Source organism: Lissotriton vulgaris, chromosome 4_1 (assembly GCF_964263255.1).
Source record: "Lissotriton vulgaris chromosome 4_1, aLisVul1.2, whole genome shotgun sequence".
Lineage (NCBI taxonomy): Eukaryota > Metazoa > Chordata > Amphibia > Caudata > Salamandridae > Lissotriton > Lissotriton vulgaris.
Genome location: NC_141691.1, coordinates 179446199 through 179463653, shown reverse-complemented (window position 1 = coordinate 179463653; position 17455 = coordinate 179446199).

Here is a 17455-nt window from a genome sequence, read left to right as displayed (position 1 = left end):
TTCTAAGATGACCGTTCTGTAAAACAATTGTGCCATCATCAAAATGAAGATACAGCTTGAGGAAGTTGACAGGGGGCCTGTGGAGCAATATGCTTAGTCTAACAAGATATGAATTGTGGATTGACACCATTTAATAGGCACTTAATAAGTTTAAGAGAGCAGTGCATCTCAAAATATAATAACAATAAAAAACATGGCTCTTGTTGTTAGTACACCATAACTAAAACTGGAAAGGCATTCCAGTAGGTTAATGCACATGCTGCAGAGATGAGTCAACTTCAGTGCATGGCTCGCCTGACTAGACTGTGCCACCAGAATTACCTATGAATTGTGTATGCCAGGATGAGTGCTTGCCTTGAACGCATTCCAAGTTCTTCAACTGGGCTGGGCAGGGAGCCACTAGGCTTCAGCAGAAGGCGGTGCTGAAGAGCTGTGGATGGATGAGGCCTCAGTGGCCACAATGCTTAGCTGTGTGTCTGCCAGCAAGACCAGAGAGAAGATTTTCCCTCGGCCAGGGATGGACAGGACAGAAAATAGGCTCAAGCACAAAATAAAAATGGCCCCATTAGCAAATGAGACAGTAAAAAGATTGGCACACATGTGTATATCAAAGTATTTTTAACGCTGCATATGTGTTCTGCAAGATATAGGAGACTCCGTACTTTTAAGCTTGCTGCAAGCAATGTTTGTTGTATTATAGGGAAAACATCCCTGGACTCTTTGTCCATCTAAAACATTTCCTAGAACGTTGGTCCCTCATCTCAAATAGATGTTCTAGAGACCACATGATGCTTATAGTGGACACTGTAAAAGAAGTTCTAGAACAGTTAGCAAAAGAAATAACAGAACTTGAGGACAAAATTAAAAACTCTACAGTAATACTAGACATCAAAAAAAAGCTTGAAGATATAGAAATGGATCTTAATTCATACAGTGAATACTTAACAAAACAAAAATGGATAAACTTCAAAAAGATATTCTTTTTTTAGCAGAGAAAGAGTTTATCCCTATTTGGCTGATAACTTTTATGGTCAGTCAGATGGAACAGATCAGGATTTCATGATGAATATAGTACCCAACTCCAACAAATTTGTCACTTTCTCTAATTCCTCAGACTCAGGCAGCAATTCAAGTATGTCACCTTATCAATCCAGAGGAGGTAGATTTAGATCTAATCAAGGCTATAGACCTTTTTTAGGGAGACGCCAACAGAGAGGCAATTGGAGACCCAATTACCGCACTCAATACCGCCCCGAAAATCAATATCAACAAAATCAACAATACCAGCCCCCAGCACAATATCCACAGAATCAGTCCTATCAACCCCAGGGTCAATACCAACTTCATCCCCAGGACCATCAACAGAACACAGACAGATTTCTGGAAACAAGAAATGCGAGATATTGGAGGCAGTAAAAACTATCCCTATTTTCAATTTAAGTACCCATGAAGCCAATTCGGCCACCTTCTCTTTGTTATCAAAAGGACTGTTGTTTGTTCCCCATTCTGGGCTGAATAAGTTTGAGCTTTTCAATGACATGATGGAATTCTTTCGCAAAATACGATTAAAGAGTTTTTTTGCAAATAGAGAAACTAATACTAGTGAACACAATAAATCAGGTCTGGTGCCAAAATCAGTGTTCACACCTACTCTTGACCAGATAGACCCAGAAGTGGAAATCTTTGAAAAAATTGTATTTTCAAAATTAAAAAATATCACTAAATATATACCACATACCCCATTTAACATCTCCATTGAAGAACATAATGCTCTTCTCGAACTCAAGGACTCTGCCCAAATAACTGTCAAAAGTTGCGATAAGGGAGGGGGGATCGCAATTTTAGAAACAAATAAATACATCGAGAAAATGGAATCCATGCTTAGTGACACCAGCTTCTATACCAAAATCCTTTGGACCCTACATCCAAGACAAAAACAAAATCGCCAAATTAACAGCTAAAGCGTTAAGTAATGGTATTATCTGCCAAAAAGAACATGACTTCATGAATATAGATAATCCTAAAATGGCCAGTATATACGGCACTCCTAAAATACATAAGAATGAGTATGATCCTCCATTCCGTCCAATTGTCACTACGATTGGAAGTGTAACTGAGCCAATATCAAAATATTTGGATGCAATTCTGTGCCCACATATTGGTAAAATACTAGGATATATCCAGGATACTAGACACGTCATTACCCAACTAGAGGGCACAGCATTTAATGCCCGAAGACAGTGGATGGTAACATTAGACGTTGAGAGTCTATATTCGAACATTCCATGTAGAGGTGCCATTGAAGCAACTAAATGGTTCATTGAATCTTTCCAGATTGACTGTAATTTGCCTTTCATTCTGGACTGTCTCAAAATTGTACTGGAAAATAACGTCTTTGAATTCAGAGGAAGCCTCTATCAACAAATAAAAGGTGTTAGTATGGGCGTGTCATGTGCCCCAACAATTGCTAATATTTATGTAGCACAGTTTGAGGAGAAACATATCTTTAATGAAATGGCCCCTTTTTTTGAATCAATATTTTACTGGTCGAGATATATCGACGACATCATCTTTATCTGGGATGATAATGAAGATGTCTTACAAGAATTTCTATTATGGCTCAATACCTGTGATCCCAATCTAAAATTGTCAGAAAAAATAAGTAATTCACAAATAGAATTTTTGGATTAAATGATTAAACACCATGAGGGACAACTCATTATGGATCTCTTTGTAAAACCCACTGCCCGAAACACACTCCTTCATTACAGTAGCTTTCATCCTACCTCACAAAAAGATAGTATCCCTTTCAGTCAGTTTCTTAGATTGAGGAGAAACTGTACCAGACTAGTTGACTTTGAAGAAAAAGCGACTGTAATGAAGGAAAAATTTAAAGAACGCGGTTACCCTCACAGATTGATAAGGGAATCATATAAAAGAGCTAGGTATTACGACCGACAGCACCTCCTAAAAAATATCAAAAACAAACGAGATGCCAGTCTGGTCTTTGTAACCAGACATTCGCTACTTAACAACCAGATTCGCCAAATTATATACTCTAATTGGCACATCTTAAATGTTAACAAAATAGGTACTGAAGTGATCCCAAAACCTTTATTCGCATACAAAAAAAACAAGAATATTAAAGACCTAGTAGTCAGATCGAGAATGCCAACAATAAAAAAAGACACTAATCTCAGGAATATAATTACCGGGGCTCCGGTAATAGGAAATCATAAATGCGGAATATGCAAAATTTGTCCTCAAGCAATAGAAACAGAAGAATTAAAATTCAATGACACACTGATCAGGTTATCTTCCATGACTAATTGTAAAACGACTAATATCATATATCATATAAGGGATATGTTGGAGAATCTTCGCGTTCAGTTTATACGAGAGTGAATGAACATAAATCAGCAATTCGCACCAAAAAAGCTAAATGCTCCAATGGTGGCTCATTATATTGAAAATGATCATAATCCGGAACAAATAAAATGGGTAGTGCTGGAAAAAATGGTGCCAAAACCAGGAGTGAACACAGACAAAATCCGTCGAAAACGCGAGGTTTTTTGGATATTTTCATTAGATACTGTAAGATTAGGACTAAATTCTGAAATTCCTTGGCAGCAGGCTATTCTATGAATATCTAGTATGGTTCTAGATGTAGAATAAAGAATATAAAAAAAATGTTAACAATCTATCTAGATGACTGCCAATATTATATATACTGGCAATCACTATACCCACTGTATTACATCTGCTGTTTGCTGTAATGTAAAATATGAAGACAGCATACCAAATTTTACATGATACCTGATGTCATTTGACTCCTAGGATTAAGGCGATATACTATAAGATCCTAAGAATGCAATCGGCTTTATATTAGACTAACACTTAAGGAATAAAATAGTGGAAGTCTTTTTTCCTCACTTTACCAAAGTAATGTAGCTAATATTAGCACCATAAATTAAACCGTTTTTTCAATATTAAGGTTCCTCCAATGAGCGAAACACCATAAGACATTAGAATGTATTTCATCTCATTAGACTAACATTTTAGGAAAACAGCAACGGAATTTCTTTCCCGTTTTTCGTTAGAGTAATAAAGTAAACATTAGATCTATAAACGAGTTTTCCCTTTCCTCCTGAAATATAAATTCTACGCTTCATTTTTCGGTTATGGAAAGACTATAAGGCTTTAAAATCGTATTCTACCGCAATAAAACTAACACCGGAGAAACATATCACGGAAGTCTCTCTTCGCGCTTCATTAGAGTCACTAAGTCATCATCGGAACTACAATGAGTCCTTCTTTCCTTTTCACTGACCAATATCCATACAGGTAGTTTGTCGACCATAAGATACGTCATACAATCAGGACAAGTTAAATAGGGGACCAGCTGAAATTGTTTAACAGAGGCATGACCTATAAATAGTGGGCGTTTTCCAACTTAGTCTTACGCCGGCACCCGCGGAAGTGCACACCAGCAGACCCCCCGTTACGGAGAAGCACTATCAGTTTAAAAGTATGTTTTCTCGCTGAAGGCTAGGCTATATTTTAGAAACCGCCCATATATAAAAAACTGCATAAGCAAACAAGAGATTTAATAACGTTACTCTCTTGTGACTTGTCTGTTATTCCAGACTCCAAATTCTTCACAGACGATCAAGAAAGACCAGGACTTTTTGCACTAAATAAAAGGTAAACTGAGATTCATAAGATAAAAAATTAAGACTTCACGCCGTATTAGACAATGGTGTGTGATTGCGCTATTTAACAATGTTTCAGGAATTAAAAGAAGGACATGGTTTCCACCAAAATATAAGGAACTATAGAAGTTTTTACCTAAAGAGCAAATCAAGGATGATATAAGTATTGCGCAAAAATTCTTTCTCTCAACACCTGAATTGAGGTAAGAAACCCGTACCCTATGCATCTGTCCATATTCACAATTAGAACCAGTACCCTTATATCCACCATGGTACATGAAAAATAAGTGATATAATAAGGAGGAAGTAACCAAAAACAACTATGAATAATGTCTTTTGGAAATACAATGCAGACTACCATCGAGTACCAAAACTAAATATTGAACCATTAGGGTCAATAATTAAATAATAGAAAGTATCTCTGTTTATGATTCAAGACATAACTATGTTGAAAATATAAAATTAAAAAGCTGTTTTGATTTTAGATTATTACATGGATGCGTACTGGAGTATAATATGTACCAAGGTGTCTATGACCTTCACTTCCCGTAACACCAATCTTGTGCACAACTGTAGACTTCAAGGGACATTCAAAAAGAGAGAAAAGAAATAGGAAAGAAAATACCAGGTATCTCTACATATATGACCACAATCTTACGTTAATAAAGTTTTCTAAAATTCTTTTAGTATATAAATAAGATCGTATTTGTCTTTCCAGTGTTATATATATCTCGACGATGTCCCACAGATACTAAAAATAATCAATCAGCTCTCTTGAAAATATCAGAGTCTACGCTTCACCAAAATAAGTTAAAGTGAGTAAACAAGTAGTCCTATACTAGAAATTCACTAACATCTAGAACATTACCCTCTACTCTACTTTTCTCTGAACATCTCTTTAGCCTCATTTTTCTACTGCTGTTTTATCATCTATCTCTATGATGAGAAATATAAGATAATGTAACAGAAATATAGTCTAACAGAAATACTGCTTAGAAAGGGATAATATAACTCTGAATGTTTTAAAAGAAATGCTACATATGACTGTTTCAGAGAATGTAATGAATGAGCTCTTAAAGATATCATGTAGTAAATGTGATCTACTGTGCTAATATATTTTTCTCGACCTTGCAATATATGTTCAGACAGTATATATATATCAGTGATTTACAAATATTCATATATGCACTCTATATGTTTTTTACTTCTTTCTGTATAGGTTTATGTTGTACACCAGTCTATATGTAATATACGAATGATGGTCACCTGACGAAGGCCTCCGGCCGAAACGCGTTGTGTTCCATTCTACCGCATTTGCCTTCTTCATAAATCTTTCTCATCGACTGAATATATCGTATAGCACTTTTTTTGTATCTATGTTGAAACTGTTCTGTTCTTTGTCAATATGAGTATTGTATGTCACTAAATGTTATTTATATGAATCACATATGTCTTTTATGAACTAAGCAAGAAAAAATATAGACTTTTTTCAAATATCAAAAAAATACAAAAAGTAAATAAATAGAATGAAAAATATATATTACTGTCTCAGTGAATTATTATTGTCTATCAGACAGTATTTGAAATGAGGTCGAAATAAGGGTGATAAAACTATCACTGGTTTGCTATATATTACCTTTCCCAAATTATAGGGAAAATCAACAGTAAAACCTGCTGCACCCCTAGCTCCAATATCCCAAGGGCCGGATCTTATCTATGTTTTTTACACTCATCTCAGGAATGGATGCATCAGTCCCATTAGTCTCTGATCAATATCAGGTCAGTCAACAGCAAGTGTTCAGTAGTCCTTTAACATCAGCTAGTATAGACCTACTATGAGACCAGCACCATGCTGATTAGTAACTGGAATGATTACAGCGCTGCAAAACACAGTGCATGGTGAATTTATAAGTGCTTTGGAATTGGCAGAGTAATAGTATAAGTAGATAGTGGTGGATAAGTGATTGCAAAACTGCCTGGGATAGACAGGAGGATACCTTGAGTGCATAATTAGAGCACTGGTAGTTGATAGCAGGGTGAGTTTATAAGTACTTGATTTTTGGCATAGTGTTTACATAAGAACATAGTTCTTGTTGAATGATTAGAGTATTGAAAGAAATTCACATGAGTAAATGCATAACTGGTTGGGTATTGATGGAGGTATTGAATTAGTGCATGCTAGTTGTAAATGAGTGAAGAACTGCATTATGAGTAACAGAGTGATTGGTAGACTGTATGGTTAGTACCTGAGCTATTTCAGACATTAATGAACAGTGAGTAGGTGTTTAAAGGTGTGTATTGAAAGTGTACAGGTGAATGTAGCAGTGGATGAATCGTGTTTTGATTACTTAATCTTCCCTTTACAGCAGTAGATATCAAAATATTGTAAAAAATGTTTGCAGTTATTTTTTATATTTTAAAGTTTTTAAACTTTCGAACTTTATAATTAGGATCTGTAAAAGAGAAGAAAAAATACAGTTATAAAATTTTTACAACACAACATAATTTTAGCATTATATAAATTATTTAGTTCGCCATTTTTGCAGTTCTCAGAATATATTAAATTTCACTACAGATAGTGATTTCAATGTTACTCATCACATAACAGTGAGCACAAAAAAACAATCAATAATATTGTTTAAAAAAAACAAATCTGTGTCAAAAATATTTTCAATATAGTCAACTATCTCTGCACATTAAATAACATCCTCAATAACATAACATATACAAAACATCTCACATATATAAAATGTTTCTTTCTAAGAGAGTTTTGTCACTACAATATGAAAGAACAGAAACATTAATTCAATCAACAATTGTTTATAATTTCCATATACTCTAAATGATGTTCTTTAAAATATTTGCTGTCGGAATATCCCAGAAAAACTGCTTAATTCATTTTAATATCTTCCCTTAGGCCAAATGATATTCATGAAATCCGTTGTACTGAAATTGTCCAAAGTAATCATATTAATACTGTTAAGGGAGCACATGCAGCTATCTGCTAAATCACACACAAAAGGTTAGGTCTAGACTCAGTAAGAACCAGAGGATTTAAACTGTTAATTTATCACAGAAATATTGTATTCATTGTACATTGGCATTTGCAATGCCTTTTTCCTTGTATTTGCTTGTAGCAATGATTGTTTAATTCAGGACATTGCTGTGGTACTCGTGCCCCACGTGTACTCCTCACGTTGTGAGCGTTTCAGGAAGCTCATGTGAGGTTTATGCAAATAAACAACTGCCGATCCTACAGAATCTATAAATGGAGCACTCTAGACAGTGACGGTGCTTCGCTTCATTGACATCGCGTCACTCGAGCGCTCCGGATCCAGTCAGTCGCCTTTTCTCCAGTCCTTGCCTCTTTCCTTATTCCCCGGTTCCCCCCTTGTCCCTCTATCCCTGTTTCCTCCTTGCCTGTTCTTGAAGAGCTCCCGGTTTCTTCCTTCGATCTCCAGCACCATCGGACATCGCGCTGCAAACTTCCGTCTTTAGGACACTTCACGAAATTCACCGGAAACGTCATCATCTGAAAAACCAAAAGAGGACAGTAAGCTTTGAGTTGCTTAGCAACGTCAGGAACTGTGTTTGTTAAAGAACATTGTCAAGAGTTTAGATTTACTCTTTAACAATTGTGCTAAAAGCTATTTGTTGCCAACAAATCTTGGAAAGACAAACTGTTATGTCTATGTGAAGAAGCAACACGCATAAGGCACTACAAGGAACATTGAACATTAATAGATGTATTGTAATAATTGTGATTGAATGAAACACCTTGTGCCTACTAAACAAGCATAAGACAATTCAATCAGAAGAAGCAATAAGCCTTGGTACATACAAATTAATAGATTCCAAAAGATTTACGTTGTGGGGATTTATATGTTGAGTGTTACATATTATTGATATCCACCAATCTTTTATATCCATGATCAACAGCACAAAGCAAGTTAGAATTGTTTCTTTGGAATTGTTCTCTTTTATTCTCTTGCAGTAGAATCCCCATTACAGACCCTCATCATTGGTCTACAGGTATTCTCCTTCATTGATACAGTTAATAACAATCACTAACCCATTAATCAGTGTTTCGCATGTTACAAGTTACGTTTGAACTGTGAATACAACTAAATTGCGAATATGTATTATTTGGTATTGTTTTTACAAGGTTGCAAGATTCAGAACACAGAATCAGATTAAGCCCAAGACCAATCGAAGTGTTAACGTGGGCCCTACAGTTTAATGGTGTGTAAGATATGATTATATTATAATTGTGATTTAAGAAGATAGTTATAAAGGACTCTTGATCATGTAAATTTAATTATTGATATTACTGTTGACAGAAGAAGAAGCTAGAACGCTGGCTGGCAGCAGCTTCATAACCCAGGCTCAGAGCACTTCAAAGAGAAACGTACCTGACTCCTTTGAGAGGAGGGCCCAGTGTGTTGTTTGTTTCTCTATCCACTTCCCCTTTCCCTTGGGGATGAGTGTTCAGTTCCTTACTGAGTTGACTGGTTCACGAGGGGATTGGGACAATACAACATCAAGACGGAAACAACCAGATCGCTTCTTCTGTGCGCAACAAATACATATTAACATATTCCCAATAGGCCAAAATATGTTCTTAGAACTTTGGCTTTAAAATTTTAGGTATGAATTTGGTAATTCATTAGGCAAACAATATCAAAAAACCAGATGAGTATCATTACAATATGTCCATCCTTTAAAAATATAAATAGACAGTGTAATGTCCAGATGTCGTAAAAGGACCATCATGGAAAATAATTGCTACTGCTACAAAAGTTCTTCCTGATATTGGTAGATGACTTGCTACACAAGTTTTAATTAAAGTTTCCAATTTCTTCCATCAGTTGTACAAAGTTGTATCATTAAAAATAGCTATTGTCCTCATCTTTGTATAAATAATGTTGATAACATTTATGATTTGCATTGGCTACACTCCATGTTTTGATTTGCTGCTTTAACTAATTTGTTGAAAGACACTGTTTTACTGTCTGGTATTTTCAAATATATGAATCTTTCAGTGTCTTAGTGGTAGAAGTAAATCTACAATTTTCACATTCATGTTCCCATTTATAACAAAGTTCAAACAGATTTTCAATTTGTATCACTTCATCTCCCAATACTGCAAACATATACATTAGAAATTCTTCAGCATCTTGTTGCATATTCTGTGTAAATTGCGATGAACCAGAATATATATCCATAAGATTCTGAATATCAGAAATACTTTGGATTTTACTTTTATCAGTTCTCAATTTTTCAAAAATAGAATGCAACAAGGAACAAAACATTTTTTTTCTCAATTCTCCATAATTTCCTGTAGGAGATTTTCTAGAAAAAAATACAACGTTTATCATTACATTAGCATAGCAGTTGATACCTGAACTATTTTCTAACTGATATCCTAGAATCTCTTCAATAGTGTCCTTTGTCTTTTTGCTTTGGGGGCCCAACATTATCTCGATTTGTGTTCTTCTCTTTAACTTCACTACAGATATTCTCCTATCTTATTTTCCGACCTACTACATGCTTTTCTTATACAGGATATTCACCTAAATTGGGCGCATACAGTCTTCTTAACCGATTATACTCTCTTACACAATTTGCATCTGCACTAATCCTTCTCTCATCAAAATCAATCAAATGCAATCCAGATAAAGTTCTGACTCGGGACAAAGCAACATATGCCATACCCTCTTTAAATACTATACTTCCAATGTTTACCAAAGCACTGTCTACACTTAAACCTTGAGACTCATGAATAGTCACTGCATATGCCATAGAAAGAGGAAACTATTTCCTATGAACATACAAATCTTTAACAAGCAAAAAAGGAACTGAAAAACAAGCAATGTGTTTTACTTCTTCAATTTGATCAAATTTGATTTTCAAAAATTCAATTCCATCTCTATTTTGATAATTATTAAAATCAACAACTTTACCCATTGCTCCATTTACTAAACTTTTTTCCACATCCAAATTATGCCGTAAAATTACCCGACAGTTTACACAGAATTATAAATCGCAGTTTTTTTTAGATATAGATTTTTCTAATTAATCCAATTTGGTTTTAAATATTTCTGTCAAAATAATAGTAATTCCTTCATGCTCTATTTTCTCAATGGCTTCCATTTTTATTATTTCTTCATTTTCCAGCTTTCAAAGTTCTTCATTGAATGTAGAACACTCTCGCAGTGTTGGTATTAGGCAGATTATAGATTTATTTTCTGCAATTTTTTTGTATATTTTTTCGGGAACTATATTTATATTTGGAAACAAGTTTGTAAGTAGCCGAACTTGCAAAGCTTGATTGCCATGTTCTGTCAATACTAAAATTCCTATATCTTGAAGAATGGTTCCATAACCATTATCATTTGCCTGTCGCAAATTTTTAATAAGTTCTTTGTATACAAATTATGATCAAATATTAACATTTCTAACACTTCCCAAAGACTTTCTGGTGTCTTCATGCAGAAGTGTTTGAAATACTGGTTGCCCTTCTACAGGAGTAAGTTGCAGTAGATCACCAAAAAATATCACGTTTTCCTCCAAATAAGACATCATATTCTGTTTTTAGAATTTGCTGCATTCTTAAATGCAAAAAGGCAATTTTCATAATTGAGCTGTCATATTTGCTTTGTTTATGTTGCCAATGATGCACTTTGAAATGCCATGATTTTGTTATTCCTGTATGCAAAACTGGGAAAATAAAGATTTGTTTTTAAAAAATGCACACAGGAAAGCATTAAGTTTGAGACCATGCTCACCTCATCAATAATCAGAAGTTTCATTTTCTTTAGCACTCTTGAAACTTTATAACAAGCTTCTCCAGATAGCTTGTGATTTTCCAATTTATTTTCATGCTCTACAGGTAGCATTAGTAAACAATGTAATATAGTCCCTTGAATGTTGTGTGCTGCCAATCTAGTTGGAGCAGTTACAACACAAGACAAATGTGAGTCAGTTGCTTTCTGTAGATAGCTGGCCAAAACTTTAATTAAGAACGTTTTTCCTGTACCAGCTTGACCACTGACATACATTTGGTTACTTTGAAATGAAGTGCATGTGCATTTTTTATTTTCATGAAGAAAACCATGGTTGATTTGTTGTCTAACTTGCTGATATATTTATTTACTCTTCAATATTAAGTTGTTCTTCCAAGTTTCCTAAGTCCATAATATCTTCTTGAGCTTGATGCATTGCTGTTTCCACTTCCTTCATGGCAATTGCTGCTTCATTTTCAAGAATTGGTTGTCCTAGTTAATCTTGGCTCAGTGAAGCAGAACTTTGACTGTCTTGGGAACTGTCTCTAGCAATCTCAGCTTCAATAGTAGCTTCTTGATCTATTTCTTCATTCAACATGTTGAGATCAATTGCAAAAACTGTGCATTCAATGCTATCTTTACATGCATTGAAAGAATCTTCATAGCACTGAAAATCTTCAAGTAATTTCAATTCCGTATGCCAAGGATTGAAGAGTTGCAAAAGTGCTAAATAGTAAAATTATTTTCTGTCAGGAATATCACAACTCAGTTTCCTATAATTAATTAGATTTCCTTTACTTGGTTTCACCAAAGATCCTTCTGAACCAATCACTGCATAATGTCCTTCGTGTATGTTTTCTGTAGTATTTCTCCTACAACTGTAATATTGCAGCAATTCATAGAGACATATGTTTTTAAGATGATGGCTTCTATTTGGATAGTATGTATCCACCATGTTTGTTTTGACAATAGCTGTACTTTCTGATTCATTTACTGCTAAATATTTGATTTCTTGTATAGATTTAAGTACTCAATTTCGTGTTGCAGCAAAACCTAGACTCACCCAAATGATTCCTCTGGACTTTGAATATAAACTAGCAGAGGACAAGCAATCTGAGCATTCGTATGCTCCAATCTCTCGATGGGACAACATCTTCAGACTAAAGCTGTACAATTTCTTACTAAGACTCTTTTCGTGTGAAATGTCTTCCCACATTTCTTTCAACTCCGTCTTTTCTGATTTTGTTATATATGAGGTTACACAACGAGCAACAGCAATGGAATTATCTGCAACATGCTGGATACCCATATTAGCATTCCATATCGATTGAATAACTGGATTATAATCATTGATATACTTTGATTCTTCACTTCTTTTCAAATTGTAAGTATTTTTGGGAAATTTTCTAGTGATGGTATGTCTCACTGCTGACATGAAACTGTTTACTCTTCCTTTCAATATTACTGGAAGTGGAAATCCAAAACAACATTTGGTATAAAACTTTTCCTTTGACTAGTATTTCTGTCAACAGTATTTGCCACTTCGATGACTTTGAAATCGTAATACTTGTTAAGGTATTTTCCTCTCTTCTTTTCGGTATAGCACATGTAACATAATCTTCAATAAAAGATAAAACAGTATCATCCGAATCAGTTCCAAATTTGGGTGCATCCTTGATCCATAAAAGCATATACATATGAGGAGCACCTCTAGCTTCATACTCCTTTCTCCAAAAGAAATCAATAACTACTCCAAGAGGAGGATTCTTTTTTATTGCAGATAAAAGACATCATAGATTCAAACCTATGATTGAAATATGTGCATACATTTACAGGATCCAAAGAACACAATTCTCCAGGTGTCTTGAATTCTATATTTTTAATATTTGAATTTGCTTCTCGAAGAAATTCAAGTAAATCATCCCAAGCGTAATCAGCACAGCTTAGGGTAACAAATCACGTAGGAATTCCGAAGTTCCTTAGCATGCATTAAAGTTCTCCATGACGACGATACTAATACTCATTGGTACCACACTGTCATGCCATCAAATTGATCAGTTGAGATTCTAAATGATCATCTCTCTGATGTACTTTATCCATAAATTCCTTTGCAGAAACAGTTTGAAGATGTGGTTGACGGCAAATGAAAGTCCAGACAAGTCACTCAAACAAAAAATTAAGTATATATGCGATATATGGGATCTATTGTCAAAATCTTGGAATCTTCTGCATACAATCTTGTTGTCTGATATTCTGATGCAGGAATTTGTACTGATCGTTTGTCATATTGTCCACCTTTTTCCAGTTGGGAACAGCTGGGGAAAACAACGAGCTTCCAAACTTTCTTCCAAAACACTCATGGGAGTCCCCTTTGCTTTCTTCATTTGGAATAATTCGATAGTATTCCCCATCACTTCTTTTGAATGAAGTGGATGTACACTATAATGTTCATAAGTTTCTTCAGTTTTGGACAGGTTCACTTTCTCAATTTGACCACTTGACATTTCATTATCATCTCCTAAAAGTATTTATTCTTCTTCCACAGACATATTTTTGTAGTAATCGTTGTTTTTCATAAGATATAGGGGCCGATTCCGATTCGGGAAAAAAAGCGCCCGTCCAAATCGTATCTGGAGCCCTCACCGTACGAATCGTACACGTCTGTTCGAATCGCGTATCTCGTTGATCCGTCCGAATTGACGCGAACTGTATGAATTGCAAGGGTAAAACCGTATGACACGGACACTCACAGTGAACCGTACGATTCGTAAACATGCTGTATGACCCGATGAGTACGATCTGGACTGGGTATGAGAACGCGATTCGTACGGTCCAGGTCAGGTAAGGGTGATTCGTACGGATAACCACCCAATCACATACACACCGTACGGTGCGTGCACCCCATGATCGCAGGGGTATGGTGCGTTCCTCTGCAATCATGGGGTGTACACACCGTACCCCATGATCGCAGGGTGTACGCACCGTACACCCTGCGATCATGGGTTACAGTGCATACACCCTGCGATCATGGGGTACGGTGCGTACACCCCATGATTACAGGGGTACGCACCGTACCCCTGCAGACATGGTGTGAACGCACTGTACCCTGTGGGGGCCGTTCCGTACCTGTTTCGAGGCAACCTCTGCTTCTCCGGACGTTTAGGGGTCCCGTAAAGAAATCGTCGCACAGTGCGTACCCGACACAAATCGTACTTGCTGGGTCAAGAAAACCTGCTTCGAATCGTATGGATGTTGTGTACAGCGGGTTCCGAGGGAGAATCGTGCGGAGAATATAGTTGTACAGTCTTTGTACGATTTGTACGGAGTCCTACTCCTGGCACGAATCGTACTTCATTATACGGATGGGGACATTGCCTGGTAAGATTCGTATGGGAAAAATGCTCCCTAAGACTACTCGGAGTGGTTTTTCCCGAATCGGAATTGGCCCCATAATGTTGCCTTTTGCACTTTCCTGACATCCACTAATTCCTGCCAGATTTTCTTACTTTTAGTGGGAACACTATTAACTAAAATAACTAGTCGTTCACTTTCTACATTCTCTATACCATTAGTTTTAATATTTTTCTTTAAATCCAGAGGAAAATATACAACTCTTCCTTTTAATCCTCTCTGTAAATCTGTAGGAGGCAATTTATCTGCTTTAGGCTCCATATGAACAATAGCCTGAAATGGGTGCACACATTGAATCAGAATAGACTCATACGTGTTTAAATCTATCTGTTCTGGAGGAATAGTTACCAACTCGAGATAATTACAGACAGCACTAGCAGGCATTTCATTATCCTCTAATTTGTTATAACAACATTTACAAACAAGCTGATCAGTCCCCAAATCAAAGCAATCCTTTACTAACAAATAAGTTGCTAATTCCTTCCACTTATCATTACTTTCTCTTTCACTTTTTAAATATAGATCAACAGTCCTAGTCTGAATTTTATAGTGAGTTCGTCAACAACAAATACAAGCATAATTTAGCCTTTCACACGAAATTACCTTAAACTTTGTAATGTGTTCTTCAAACTTCTCTGTACTACTATTTTACACATTTTCTTTAACACCTATTTCTGTCAATGTCTCACTTTGTCCACTCTCTTCCTTAGGACCAAAGTAATGAAACTCTATTTCATCATAAACTTTTTTTACATCTGATACTGACACATGCAAAAGAGCACTGTTTAAGTCATTTAAAAAAAATTGCTGGCCTTTTTGAGTAATACAATTGTCTGACTGACTTCCGCATTGGAGAATGATGTACTGCTAACATTCTAAAATGATGAAAAACTATTTGACATACTTTTCTTGAAAGACAAGCCTAGTATTTTTTCTCACTCTGCAAGGATCTAGTCCTTGAAACATCTTAATCTTTTGCTTAACACATTTTTTTACTATAGACCCGTAAGAAATTCTGTAAAATATCAATAGATTCCTGTCATATACTGCAAATACTACTAAAATCCCAAGTATATACTGTTGCTTCTTCTAGATTTCTGGGAACCACTTTTTCTTTTTCAATTGGACAACCGTTTTTAACCTCATAAGCACGACAACTGGTATCAACTGCAAGCAATAATGTATTGATTTGAAAACAACTCTCTTCATTAAAAAAGGCTCTGAACTTGAACTGTGTATTCATTCACTTAAAAAAAATCACAAAAGTTAGTTCTGTTAATTACTTTTCGCCTTCATAAAATGTATTGGCTTATCTAGTGATCAAATTCTGTTTAAAACTAAAATTAAACATTCCTTTTTAATTCAAAAGCTTTCTCAACAATAGTTTCAATCTGTTTCTTCTTTTTATAAAATGCTGAGCTTTTTTTTATATTTCTTCACATCTTCCAACAAATTAAAGACAACTCTATTGTCAAACATTTTCTTTCAAATTTCTTCAAACTGATTCTTTCTTCTTTTACCATACATTGATTCTTGAAAAAAAATCTTTCCATTAACTTCTCCTTTTTTCTTTTTCTTTTCTTTGTTGTTGGGGCGTTCTTTGTACTTTCCACATTGTGCACACTGTTTCTTGCCATTGAAAGTTTTTTAATACATTGTTTTGCTCTCTTACCATAAGACTTTTTCTTTTTCCCCACATGTTGTTGTTCATCTAATTCTTGCTGTTGTGCTTTCTTCAAATAACAGTCCTTTTTTTGTTGTTTCCTATTTTTTGATTTTTTTTAGCCATGCTTTTTTAATGATGATGAACAATATCTGATAAATATATATATATAATATTATGAATATAAATCTATAAAATATACTATTGTATTACTAAACAAACATGTTCTACATAAACACCATTTTTACACTTTGTTTTGAATACACAATCAATTTACTGCAGTACACAGGTTCTAATTGGATAATTGTAGGACTGAATAAGTAGTGTTTACATATTTACTGGACTGCATCAATACTGAACAGATGATTGTAATACTGGAATAATTACTACCTGGTTCATTGCATGGGTATATAGGTACTGACTGAATGATTAGAGAACTGCATCAAAAGAGAATTCAGAAATTATAAGTGTTTGGGTTTTTTGCAGTGATTAGAAAAAGACATGGTACTGCCTGGATAATTGGGAGACTGCACAGAGAGTGACAGTGTGATTACTGCAGTTCATGGGTACTACCTGTGTAATTGGATGAGTGAATCAGTATTGTGCAGGTGGTTAGGGAACTGCATAGATACTGCACATTTGACTGCAGCACTGTGTGTCTTAATGCCTGAGGCATTGTACAAGTGCATGGACAATGACTGGATAGTTAGAGCGCTGGTTCTTCACAGCAGGGTGAGTTTATAAGTGCTTGTGTTTCAGCACAGTGATTAGAAAAGGGCATGCTTCTGTCAGGTTGATTGCAGAAGTGGACAGAGAGTAACAGTGTGATTGATAAACTGCATGGCTACTACTTGAATTTTTTCAGGAGTGAATCAGTAGTCTGC